Below are 14,461 nucleotides of genomic sequence, written 5' to 3' on the forward strand. Positions count from 1 at the left end.
CAAGTGCAATATTTGTCAAAACTCATCAAAGGAACACAATAGAGGGTACACTATATATAAATTATTCTTTAATGAATTTACTATCTTTTTTAAATTCATGTATACTATGATTTCTGACTTTGGAAACACTCTGCAGAATTAAAAGTTCCAGCACAAATTAACTAAAGTTGCACAAGTAAAGAACAGAGTGGGTGAGAAGGGATATTATTCAAAGTATAAAAGATGAGATTTTTACAAAATTAAATCTATTTCTTCAGAGTAAAGAAATATGTTAAGTCTGACTGTATAAATAAAACAAACAGGCACCAAAAAACTATTATAACTAATAAATAATTCAGTACAATTGCAAGACACAAAATATACAAAAATGTTGCATTTCTATATATAATAATGAACTCTCAGAAAGAGAAGTTAAGAAAACATTTACAATTGCATCAAAATGAATAAAATACCAGGAATAAATTTAAGCAAGGAAGTGAAAAAGACCTATACACTGAAAACTTTAAGACATTAAGGAAAGAAATTGAAGAAGACAAAAGTGAATAGAAAAATATTCCATGCTTATGTGTTGGAAGAATTAATATTGTTAAAATGTTCATATTACTCAAAACAATTTACGGTTTTACTGAAATTCCTGTCAAAATTTTAATATCATTTTTCACAGAAGTAGAATAAACAATCCCCAAATTTGCAGGAGACCACAAAAGACCCAATAGCAAGAGCAATCTTGAGAAAGAACAAAGTTAGAGGCATCAAGCTCCCTGACCTCAAACTACACTACAAAAACTACAGTGATCAAAACAGTATGGTATTGGCATTAAAACAGACACACAGATCAATGGAACATAATAGAAAGTCCAGAAATAAAACCATGCATATATATTCAATTAATTCATGGCAAAGGAGCTACGAACCTACAATAGAGAAATGACAGTCTCAGAGAAAAGCCAGTTGAGGAAACTGGACAACCACAGTCAAAAGAATGAAACTGGATGACTGTTTCACATCCTACATGAAAATTAACGCAAAATGGATTAAAGGTTTAAATATAAGACCTGAAACCATAAAACTTCTAGAAGAAAACATAGGCGGTAAGCTCCTTTACATAGGTCTTGGTAATGATTTTTTAAATCCTGCAGCAAAAACAAAAATAAATAAATGGTTTTACATCAAACCAAAAAGCTTCTGTTCAGCAAAGAGACATCAATGAAATTACTATGACAACCTACTGAATGGAAGAAAATATTTGCAAATCATATATCTGATAGAGGTTAATATCCAAAATATATAAAGAAAAAAAACCAAAATATATAAAGAATTTGTACAACTTAATAGCAAAAGAAAAAAATCTGATTAAAAAATGGCAGAGGATCTGAATAGACATTTCTCCAAAGAAGACATCCAAATGGCCATCAGACACATGAAAAGATATTCAACATCACTTATCACCAGGAATATGCAAATCAAAACCACAATGAACTATCTCTTCACACCTATTAAAATTGCTGTCATCAAAAAGACAAATAAGTGTTGGTGAGATTATAGAGAAAAGGAACCCTTGTATGCTATTGGTACAAATATAGACTTGTGCAGCCAATGGTGGATAAGAGTATCGAGATTCCTCCAAAAAATTAAAAATAGAACTACCATGTGATCTAGCAATTCCGCTTCTCAGTATTTATCCAAAGACAATAAAAATACTAATTTAAAAAGGTATCTGTACCTTCATGTTCATTGTGGCATTATTTACCACAGCCAGGATATGGAAACAACTTACAAGTTTATCAATACATGAATTTAAAAAATTCATACACACACACACACACACACAGTGGAACATTACTCAGTCATAAAAAAGAATGAAATCTTGCCATTTGAGACAACATAGATGGATTTTAAGGTCCATAAAAATGCTGAGTGAAATAAGTCAAAGAAAGACAAATACTGTATGATCTCACTTACATGTGGAATCTAAAAATGAAAACAAAAACACCACGTTCATAGATAGAGAACAAACTGGTAGTTGCCAGAAGGGGGTGGGCAGATATAAGGGTGAAATGGGTAAAGAGTGTCAAAAGATGCAAAATTTCAATGATAAAGTACATAAGTCATGAGGATGCAATGTCCTGCATGGTGCCTACAGTTAATAATGCTCTTGTGTGGGAAAGTAGCTAAGAGAACATATCTTAAAAGTTCTCATCACAAGAAAAAAAAAATTTTTGTGACAATGTAAGGTGACTGAGGGTAACCGTACTTATTGTGGTGATCATTTCCCAATACATACAAACACTGAATCAGAATGTTGCTGTATACCTGAAACTAATATGTCGATTATATCTCATTTGAAAAAAAAAAAAAAACTTGTAAAGCCAGCAATAGAATTCAAAACTTCAGGAAGATTAGAATGTGTACAGCAGGCCCAGCATGGCCTGGCAACCTGAAGGACCCTCATCCCTCCTAGGATAGCCACAACTTGGCCTCTACCTGTAGGTCCAAACAAGAATGGGAGCTTGGACAAGAGCTAGATCTGACTTCCAAAATAAGCTGGAAATACACACTTTTATTTAAGGTTTCCTTTTTCTTAAATACTGGACCCCAACTCAAAATTTTAAAACATACCTTATCAGCCAAACAAAACGTCTCTGAGCCAATTTCCAACTCCTGGCCACTATTTTGTAACATCTGCTATAAAGAACTGTATCTGAGGGCTCCTCCTAGCCAGCTTTTACAGCCCCCAAATTCCAAGAAAGAAAAGAAGTTGCGTTCAAAGCTGCTTCTAATACTTGAGATATCTGAAATTAAATGTTCACTGCTATTTTAATGAAGAGCAGAAGTCGTAGAACTGATCAATATGTGCCTCTGAAGATTATAGCAAATAACACCTGGATCCCCAATAACACCATGATTGGCAGGATCTATTTGCAGGTGATACGGTTTGAAGCAGGGGGGAGCATGAGGCCACATCCAGGGATCCCAATGCACTGCACACCAAGACACTTCTCCTTCCTCCCCCTGGTCTCTCTGCCTTGTCCTCCCTATAGTCACGTTGCTCTCAGCTCTTCCCCATCTTCTTCTAGTAAGTGACCTGTAATTAGAACAGAAAAACAACAGGTGCAGGGGGTACTGAGAAAGCCATGGGAGCTTCGGTGGCTCCAGGCATCAATTCTGCTTATTAATAAAAATCTATCTACTCTTAACTATGTGTCCAGCCCTGTTATAAGCATTTTTCATTTGAATCTTTACAACAATCCTATGAAGTACTACAATTATGACCCTTTGCTGATGAAGCTGGGAGAGGTTATGAATTCCGTCAAGGCCTCTAGAAGCAAAGCCAGGATGAAAATCCAATCCAGATGATCCCAACACAAAGCCCCAGAGCTCTGCTCTTAACCACCCCTACTCCTACCTCCTGGTCATGATTTCATCAAGTTTTATTATTATTATTATTATTATTATTATTATTATTATTATTATTATTTGCCCACTACAGAATACCATTCAGTTTCCCCAACCCCAGAGTGAATGTGAAATGAGACCATGTACCTGTGGGACATATATTAACATTTTAAGGGAGCTTTGAAATCTACTTTCTCCTCATTATAGTAAAAAGAGTTTGTTCTTCGTCATGATAAAAATGAGCAGGTTCTGTGAAGGCCACAGAGATGAGCTCATCTCCCTGATTTGCACTTTTTTTAAGGATTTCAAGAGACTTGGAAAAAGACCATTATTCTCCAACATACTACTGTTTTATGATGAGTGGTGTTTTCCCTGTATTTTATGAAAAAGCAAAATGCACGTGTGTGTGTGTGTGTGTGTGCATACAGGTGTGCTAGGTGTATGTGTGTGTGAAAAATGAAGTATGTGTGTGGTGAGTATGTATATGTGTGATGTGTGTGTGTGACTTTTTGATGTGTGTGAATATAGTGCATATATATATATGTATATATGGGGGATATGTGTATATGTTCATATGTATGTGTGGTTGTGTGGTATGTGTGTGTATACACATGTATGGGATGTGTATTCGGTGTGTGTGAGTATGGGGGATGTATGTGTGACTTTCAAGGTGCCATTCAGGGCAATCGATGTAGCCACATGCTGTAAGGTCCAGAGGTTAAACCATTAGCCCAGGCCACATCCATTTGAGTGTTTTTTCCTGTAGATAGCATTTCTCTTAAGTATGATCAGATGGTCTGACTGCAGGGGACCTTGCTATTGTGTATACTCCTGGGCCTCTCTACAGATCACCAGCATCACACTGTCTGGGTGTAGGTCTAGGAATTTGCATATTTGTTTAGTAGATGCCCTCATCAAGGTGAATACACTCCTCTTCAAAGCCATTGCTACCAGCTATGGTTAGACATGTGCATATCCAGCTCAGGCTGTATGTATCCATATAATCATGATACAAGGGGAAGATAATTTGGGCATAGACAAATTTTCTCTTACTTTTCTTGTACTAACTGAAGAAGTGGAAGAAAAAGAATCTTACCCTGTACTCCCAGGACACACCCACATACACACACACACATATGCACAGAGGTAAAGCACTTTTATGTTCTCAGTTTCTAAATTTGTTTTCATTTTGACAAGTACGTGAAGCCTTTCATGAGAGAGGCTTTGATTCTTTTGTCAAGGTTTATCATCACCCAGCATCACTCTGGACGTTTCCATTCTATATATTTGGCTGTGTGCTGCCAATAGCTGAGGTTTTTCTGCCTACAAGTCAAAGAAATGGTGTCTGTCTTTTAAAATATTTGAAACAGTTAATATATTTGAGGTCTCTTTGCTTGACTGGTAGGCCATCGTGGATCTGGGATTCCACAAGTAATTATCACTGATGTTGCAAATGAAGATTTTCCGAATGTGGGTGCTTTTGGCCAAGCAGTTCCTCTAGCAAGAGACAGTCAAAGGTGTCAAACTAAAAGGTCTAGCCACCCCCCCCCAAAAAAATACATCCATTTAAAACATTTGAAAAGCTATACTATCAAAATTATAAACTTTCCCATGGCAAATGGCTTGCAGACTGATATGAATAAACTGGTGAAAGAGAATCAAAGCAGAAACCCAGGAAGAGAATTAAAAACAAAGTGCAAGCCTCACATAGGACCTTCATTTTCCTTTCCTTCTAGTAATGAAGCACTTCCCCAGGTGAGGTCCTAGAGCCAGGGATGCAAGCATGGTCCTCAGGGAAGTGTACTCCTGCTCCATTTTGCTCCCAAAATATCCTTCTTGCTTTTTGCATGGAAAGATTCTTCCTCCCCACCTCTGTTCTCTTGTATTGCCTCTGTCTTCTCACGAACATTATCACAAAGTGGCATGTGGCACATAATGAGCTAATAGCAGTGATCCATCTGAGAAGCAGCAAGGGCCCAGATAAAAGCAGTGAGGATGGGGAAAGAGGAGGTGAGGGATTCATGAGATGCTGAAAAGGTAGACACACCAGGACATGATGATGGATGAAAGGTAGAGATTTAGGAAGATGGAGGCGGTCACAAATAACAAGCAAGTTTCTAATTTGAATTCCCAGACATTAGAGCTTGCAAAGTCCTATGACTCTAGAGGCCAACCAGGTAAAATGTATTAGTAAAGAGTTTAGTAATTATATTAGTAATTATAAGAAATTCCTCTCTCCAGATGATGGATTTCTTAAATCAAGATAAATCTACCATCTTGTCCAACAACCATGGAAACTCAAGATTGAGAAGGAATTTACTTTCATTGGATACAACTACACCTCTAATTCTTCAATTCCTTTCACCTCTAGGATTTCTTGGCAACCCTGGGATTCTATTACCCTGTAGTTGCTGTAATGGTCTTGAGCTATAACAGCTCCTACTCCCTACATCTGTGTGCAGTGCTGTAGATTTAGAATAACTCTTTTTTAGGCTTCTCTCCTGAGATAACACAAGTAAGAAGTGATTTGACACTTATCTTGTTAAGATGAACAATAGATAATTCGGATGCCAATCAAGTGAAGAAATGTCCACATTTTTCAAATCAGTCAAGTAATTGTCAAATCACTTCACTCTGCTTTTCAGATATATCTCAAGCTATGAGGATTCCCAGAGTTTTAAATTCTGAGTGTTTTTAATGGTCTTTTGAAAACTAAACCAAAATGAACTTGAAAGTGATATCTTCATTCAAAAAACTTTTATTGGGTGCCTGTTACATACAAGTATATGTGCCTACATAAGGAGAATAAAAAGATTATGGAAAGTCACCTACAGGCTAGGAGAGGAGAAGTGTACTATCAATCATAAACTAACATAGAATAGCATTAATACCTATACAAGTTTATCCTTCTTTTAAAAACAAAATAGAACTAGTAACAAACAACTGGGAAATAAGCTTTAAATAATACGATTTGAAAGCAATCAAAATGTGTGAAATGCTTAGGAGTAAATTTCACAAAATGTATGCAACACCTACACACTTAAGACTATAAAACACTGCTGACAAAAATTAAAGAAGACCTGAATAAATGGGAAGATGTATCACATACATGGATTGGAAGACACAGATGTTAAGATGCCAATTGTCCCAAAACTGATCTCAGAATTAATTAAGCCCAAACAAAATCCCAGCAGGCTTTTCTGTAGAAACTAATGAACTGATTCTAAAGTTCATATGGAAGTGTAAAAACCCCATAATGGCTAAAACAATTACAAAAAAGAAGACCAAAGTTGGAGGGTTTACAGTTTGATTTCAAGACTTACTATAAAGCTATGGTAATCAAGACAGTGTGAAATGTTAGCGTATACACAGACATGTTGATCGGCAAAACAAAGAATCAAAGAGTTTAAAATAGATCCACACACGTATAGTCAAGTGATTTTTTTGACCAAGCTTCCAAGTTAATCCAATGGGAAAAGTGTAGTCTTTTCAATAAACAGTGTTGAAACACTGGATATTCGTTTTGGGAAAAAATTAACTTTGACTCTTATCACAGACACAAATATTAACTTGGTATATATCAAAGACTTAAATATAACAACTAAAACTATAAAACTTCTAGAAGAAAAGAAGAGAGTGTCTTTACAACCAGGGGTGGTAGGCAAAGATTTCTTAGGTAAGACACAAATCTTTGGCTCTTCAAAGGACATAGTTAAGAAAATATTAAGACAAGCCTGACACTGGAAGAAAATATTCACTATTAACAGAATGTATTTATGACAAAGGATTTAGAAACAGATCATACAAAATGCTCTGACAATTCAATCATAAAAAATAAATATGAGCAAAGTATTCAAATTGACATCACAAAAAAATATATATGAATGACCAAAAAGCATGAAAAGAAGCTCAACATCACTAAGTCAACAGGGAAGTATAAATTAAATTACAAAATGCCACTGCACAGCCTTAGAATGGCTAAATTTAAATTTTAAAAAGAATGATTTCCAGAAGTCTGTCATTCCCTGAGATTGAATACAGGAGCAAGGGCAGATTTGAAGAAGAAATGACTAAAGTAGTTAAACACAGACTAAGTTTGAAGTGCCTGGAACACATATAAATTGAGATATGCTCAAGCAGACAGAGGAGGAACCTGAACTAAAGATAAAAATTTAGGAATATATATGAATAAAGGTAAAGTCCTAAAGTGGATAGTTTTTCCCAAGCAGAATGTGTAACTTGAGATGAGATGAGGCACAAGACAAAACCATAGGGAATACAATCATGTAAGGGACAGATGGAGAAAGAAAAGCCCTGAAAACAGTTAGAAGGAAAAATGGAAAGGTTAGAAAAAAAATTTCAGGGACAATTCCTAGAAGGAGGGCACAGTCAACAGTGTCCAATACTGTGGATATGACAAATAATATAAGGATTGAAAAGAGTTTCTTGGCTTTTCATCTAAGAGGCTATTGCTGAGTTTAACAAGTATGATTTCCCTACAATGATAAGAACAAAATCAAAATGGCAGTGGAATAAGAATTCATAGGAAGATGAAAATGGTCATTCTAGACCATTCTTGTTAAAGCATTCTTCAACAATCTTAACTGTGAAGATAAGATAAAGTTAGGCTAGAAGTTGGGCAGGGAGAATTACTACAGATTTAAGAGAGTGCTCTTTTATTTTTAATTTTTTTTCAAAATTTATTTATTTATTTTAGAGAGAGAAAAAGGTGGGAGAGGGGGCACAGAGAGAGGGAGAGGGAGAGAATCTCAAGCTACCTTCCTGATGAACATGGAGCCCAATGTGGGGCTCAATCTCACAACCTTGAGATCATGACCTAAGGTGAAATCAAGAGTCGGATACTTAACCGAGACACACTGGTGCCCCCAAGAAAGTGTTTTTTAAACATAAGAGAAAAAAACAAGCACATTTTCGTGCTTAGGAATGCAATATGAGGACAAAGAAAAAGCTGAGAGGCAAAGACTAACAATACATGGGAAAAAGAAGTAGTCAATGACACAAGCTTCCCTAAGGGCTTAGGAGGATGTCAAGTGCAAAATCAGACTCATTTGATGTGAAAGAAGCAAATCCATTTGGAGGTTTTACAGTAAGGAGCTGAAGAACTTGTCCTAAGTGAGTGTCCATTAATTAATGAATGAGTGTGTGTCATCCTCTAGGGGAGGACAAAGGATAGGGCAAGTGATAGTTATGATCCCAACATGTTCTCCTTCTGTCTGATTCCCACATCTTTTCTAGGGAATATGAAGTTAAAAACAAACACTTTGGGGCACCTGAGTGGCTCAGTGGTTCAGCGTCTGCCTTTAGCTCAGGTCATGATCCGGGAGTCCTGGGATCAAGTCCCACATCAGGCTCCCCACAGGGAGCCTGCTTCTCCCTCTGCCTATGTCTCGGTCTCTCATTAATAAATAAATAAAATCTTTTTTAAAAACACACATTATACATGAAGGACAAAACAAATCTTTTCTTACATCACCTCTGCACAAATCTTGAAGACATCTAGCTCCCTGTGAAGTGGACATTGCAGAGCAAAGGGGGGCAGATAGAAGTCAGTGCTCCCTGTGTCACACTACCCTGAGCGACCAGCAGCTTTCCCACCACTCCCTCTACCTCACATGGCTTATCAGTCTCCTTCCTTCCTCTTCATTTCCACTTCCCCTGACCCCCCCCACCAGAGACTTTCCATATCAGATCAATTCCCCCGTCACACCACATTGCACCCTGACAGCTGTCTTCATTGATGGGCTCTTTCTTGTCTCTCTGCCTTGTCCTAGCTCTCTCTCTCCTATCATCTCCACTTGTTCCGACCCTGCTTTTCTTTGAAGCTTCCAAGTGCCCTAGGCCAAGTACCTCTACCACATTTTACCTCTCCTAAATTGCCCTGCTACACACAGAAATGTTGAAGATTAATGTTACACAATATATTCGAAATAAAATAAGATATTAATATTGTGCTATCCACAAGTCATCTTTTCCATAAGTATTCCAATTTTATGAAGCAGCTTGCTACCTACAGTTCATATAAATTGTTCTATCATTGTAATTTATAATTTGGAGCACCGGATCCAGGTAAATAAAAAATCTCTTTCCTTTAGCCATTATCAAAATATTCACTTGCTTTTATTATTTGAACACTACACTAAAGCAAATAAATCACAGCTTTGAAAATGAGAAGCCAAGAATACGACAATTCAGGAACTGAGAAAAAATATTTTGCTTCAGAAATTCAATACACAGCACAATAAAAAGGGTGATTAATATAAATGCAATACCTAACATAGGGTGTATATTAGTTTTTCACTTAATCCATGCAATAAGTTAGTGAAGTTAGTTTTGTCATCTCTGTTGTACAGATGAGAAAAATTAGGTTTAGAAACTCATTTTTTCAAGTGCATACATTTAGTTGATAACAGAACAGAAATTAAAATGAGCACTTTCTGATCCTAAACTCTTAATAAAAACAAAATCATTTTTATTCATAAAATCTGCAATGTGTTAGTTTCTAGGATATCTGTTAAGATATTCACTGGATTTACTTTTCCAGCAAGTGTATTATCAGATAAGAGCTTCAGAGTTGGAAAAAAAAAAAGGTGTCTATTTCAACCTTACTATTCTCTTACTACATTTTGCACCACCAAAACCACCTTCTCTAGACTGATTTTCACAAGAAATTTTTTTAAAATGTTTTTCCAAGATCTAGTATCTACACAAAACAAAGTAAATATCAAGAGAATGACGAGTCAGTAATGAATGTCTGCAGGCTTTTAGCTTTGTCCTTATATAATTTTATGACATTTTAACTTGTTGAGTCCATCCCATTAACATGGGAGCCCCTGGAAGATATAACTACAAGTAGGAACACAGTTCTTAAAAACGACTTTACTGTGCATCTTTCATGTACAAAGAAAAGCTCTGTGTTGTGGATTATATGCAAGGAATTTCCTCAAGAATTCCAGGTAAACTGGAGTCCTTGCATTTATCCTAGGGATTTACTGTTGCTCAAATCTATTTAGAACTTCTCCTCTAGCACTGCCTCAAATGCAGAAATTGGTTGCTTGGTGGATGTTTTCATTCATTCATTCCATTAATATTTTTTGCCTTCTCTGCAGGTCTTACAGGTAGGATATGCAATTTGGTTTTGGAAACAACCAAAAACAAATCAAAGTCAAGTCATTAAATAAGGTTTAGGTCCAAAGAGCAATATAATTTTCTAACATGACTGGTTTTCGGTTTTCTTCAAGGCAATTCCCAAAATCGTTTTTTTTTTTTTTTAATTTAAGCTGCTCAACTGATGAATGGATAAGGAAATGTGGTATACATGCACAATAGAATATAACTCAGCCATCAAAAAGAATGAAATCTGTTATTTGCAACAACGTGGATGGAACTAGGGGTGCATTATGCTAAGCGAAACGTCAGTCAGAGAAACACAAATACCATATGATTTTACTTGTCTGTGGAATTTAAGAAACAGAATAGGTTAATATATGGGAGGGGGAAGAAAAAGAAAAAAAGAGAGAGGGAAACAAACGATAAGAGGCCCTTAAAGATAGAGAACAAATTGAGGTTGATGGAGAGACGTGGGTGGGGAGATGAGCTAGATGGAGGACAGGTATAAAGAGGGCACTTGTGATGACAAGATGTTGTATGTAAGTGATGAATCACTAAATTCTACTCCTAAAACCAACAATGCACTATATGTTAACTAGCATCTAAATTGAAATTTGAAAAATAAATGAAAAATATAAATCAAATAAAATAGAAGTCAAGCTACTTGGCAACCCTTCAAACATCTAAACTTTTTCAAACTGCAGCCTTTGTACAAACTTAGTTTCCCAAACAGGTTACCACGAATGGCTTGTATGCCAGGAGACACTACTCTCTTCCATCTGTGGGGCAGCAAGGCCAGATATGAGGCCATTACAGTCCTCAAGACGGTCACTTCAGCCTGAGCACAGCTTCATCTGCAGCTCTGAGAAGGCCACCTGATTTGAGCAGAATCTGACAGCATGCCCCACCCATGCCTGAATCAGGGCCAGAAGAGCGACGCCCTGAACTCAGAGCAACGCTGCAACATTACATGGTAGCCAAAACAATGCACCTGGACATAAAATGCAGCCAGGTATACAATGCATGCCTCTTCTGTTGGACAAAGGGTCATGGAGTTGCTAGAGGGGTGTGTTTACCTGTGCCCAAGGAGCATGGTGTCACAACACAGAGTGATGCCAGTCAGGAGCGAGAAGGAGGTGATAAGCTGAGCAGGGGTCCTATAGGCAAAAGCCAGACTACAGTCCCAAATATCTACCTTCAAAATATGGGAGGTTTATTCCTACATGGAGGATTTGGTTTAGTACTTACAAACTAGCTGCATGGGATTGGTTGGCAATCTGTGAATTAGAGTTTCACCACCATTTCTTAAAAACATGACATGAAAAAAATCCAACTTTGAAGTGTTTTTGTATTAGCCAAAGAAATGGACTACATTTGTCAGTGAAAACAGGGAAATGTTTTTGGATTCTTTACTTTTGTTATACATTTTATAATGAGCATAAAAAATGATTTCTTACCAATGAGGACTAATAAGAACCTGAAGATCATTCCAATCGAGTGGTCAATCACTCTAATTCAGCGGTTATTCTCAGCTTCACTCATAGTGGGGATAACCAGATATGTTGACATGATGGTATATAAAGTAGCAATATCACCTATGACATAATCTAGCTAAAAATATTTAATTTTAATCTATTGGTATTTAAGATGTAAATTCCAGTTTCTACAAAATGCAGGCAATAGAGGAACAAGATAAATGACACGACAGAAAATAAGTAAATTACGGGTTATGTTTTCCATTTATCAGGTCTAAGTGTTTTTCATCAACATCTTTTAATGTTCTCTGTTAAGGCCTTGTACCTCTTTTGTAAGATTTATTCTAAAAACTTTCTATTCTTTATCAATATTATAAAACAAACCTTGTTTAAAATTAAATTTTCTGTTCCTTGTTAGAGTAAGAAATAAAATTAAGATTCAGATTCTTGGAAGAAAAAAAAAAGAATCCCTATATTCGTTGGAACCCCAGGTATATCTTCTCCTAATCTAATGAGTCATCATGTAACTTGCTTTATTCATGCTTAATACTCAAATTTATTTTTTCCTGTCTGAGAGCTGAAGGCCTACCTTAGGAACTCTATCTCAATTCTGAGTTTACACATACATATACATTATGTTTGATGAGCTGAGTTTAGTTTCCCTTCCCTGCTGTTTTCATTATTGTTCACCTCTCTCCCCCTTCTCTCTGTCTGACCCACGGATACATCATCTATTATTTAAACTCACAGGCAACTTGGTATCAGCTCACTTTTTCTCCTAAGGGGTTTATTTTGTTTGCTGCATTTTTGAGAGTGAGAATGTACCAGCACTCATTTTCCCTGAAATGGGGATTTATCACCCCATAAAAGCATCTCCTTCCAACCAATCCTACCTACCGTCTCTCCGTGACCTGGGCTCTGAGCCAGTCTGAAGAAGAATCCCTTCACAGGGATCCTTTATGGTAACGTGCCCAGCTCACAGAATCCTAGCTTGCAAAGCATGTTACTTTAGATTGTAAAGGGAAAACAGGCAAGTTTACCCTGCCTCTGGCATGACTCCAAATATCTGAAATGTTAGAATGTGGTGGGGTTTTTTTTTGTTTGTTTGTTTGTTTGTTTGTTTTTTGCTGAAACATTATACAATCCCCGGAGTTCGGAGTGCAGAACTGCTGTATTCCTACTACTGATTTGTTAGGGATCCAGGGGCAGGGAGACAGCAAGTTCCATAATAAAGCATCTGCATCTGAGTGGGAGGAAAGGGAAGCAGGGGAGGCACAGGCACCTGAAAGACATCATTCAAATTAGGCATTTCCCATCCTGAAAATGATGAAAGAGGACATTGCAAGGACTTTTAAAATCCCTCCTACAGCTCCCAGAACACCACTCATCACCAAGGGTTTACCAATCACCTTTTTTTTTTTTTTCTGGTTTCTGTAGTAAATCCCTTTTGTCTAAAGTTTGAGACCTCAGAATTAGAAGGAGTGAACTTGATCCTGACATGGAAATCAGAATTCTCTGGATTAGATACCTTAAGAGAAGATTCTCTTCCCTTTGGGGAGTCTGATTTCTGGAACAGCCTTCTTCCCAGAAGGTAACTGCAACATCTATTAGTTTGAAATAAATATTTACAACACCATGAAAAGCTGAATTCCCCGCAAGCCACTGCCACTGTTCAAATATAAAGAAATGAATACAGAAATGCATGCCATTTTGCTTCCAGGATAGATGGGGAAGGGGATGAAAGAGATCCTCTTGGGGTGTACAACGGATATCCACCCTCACCCCTTCCAACAGTCAGGCCACACATTTATTCAGCATCCACTACGCCCCAAACACTGGCCAGGTTCTGGGGCACTAAGTATCCTTGCACTATCCTAGGGGCATCCCTCTCTCTCTTTCCCCTTCTCTTTCTCTCTTTCCTGATATTTAAAGCGCTACAGGGAAAGAAGCAGATTCACCAAGAGAAACCAACTCAGCAGACATTCATTATTCCAATCAGAAACGAACCAAACCTGTAAGTAGATGCCAGGGAGGAGGCTTCCCCCGAAAGTTCTGGCAGAACCTGGTTTTTGCCACTGTCTGGGCTGGTCACCTGGATGTCACTTGGACCCTGTAGGGTTCTGAGGATTCTAATTCCAGGATTGTAAGGAGCCTTGCCAGTGTCTAGCAATGCACATTCCAAGGAAGCCACGCCTGGCGCGGTCATTCCACGCACACGGATGTCTCGTCCCTGGTCGTGCATTTAAAGTTGTCGGGTGACGCCAGGCACGCCAATGCCCAGGTACAGCGAGATCCCTTTCCTTTGGGGTAGGATTTGTTCGTGCACTCCTTGTGCACGGAGTACTGCCCTGTGGCCCGCTGCCTTTACAAAGCCCAGGCCACTGGGGGAAATCTCACAGATGCAATATCCCCTCTCCGTTGGAGAGAGAGTAAGCAGCTGGAGAGGAGACCAGCAGCCCCCT

The sequence above is a fragment of the Vulpes lagopus genome, chromosome 9 (assembly GCF_018345385.1).
Source record: "Vulpes lagopus strain Blue_001 chromosome 9, ASM1834538v1, whole genome shotgun sequence".
Taxonomy (NCBI): Eukaryota; Metazoa; Chordata; class Mammalia; order Carnivora; family Canidae; genus Vulpes; species Vulpes lagopus.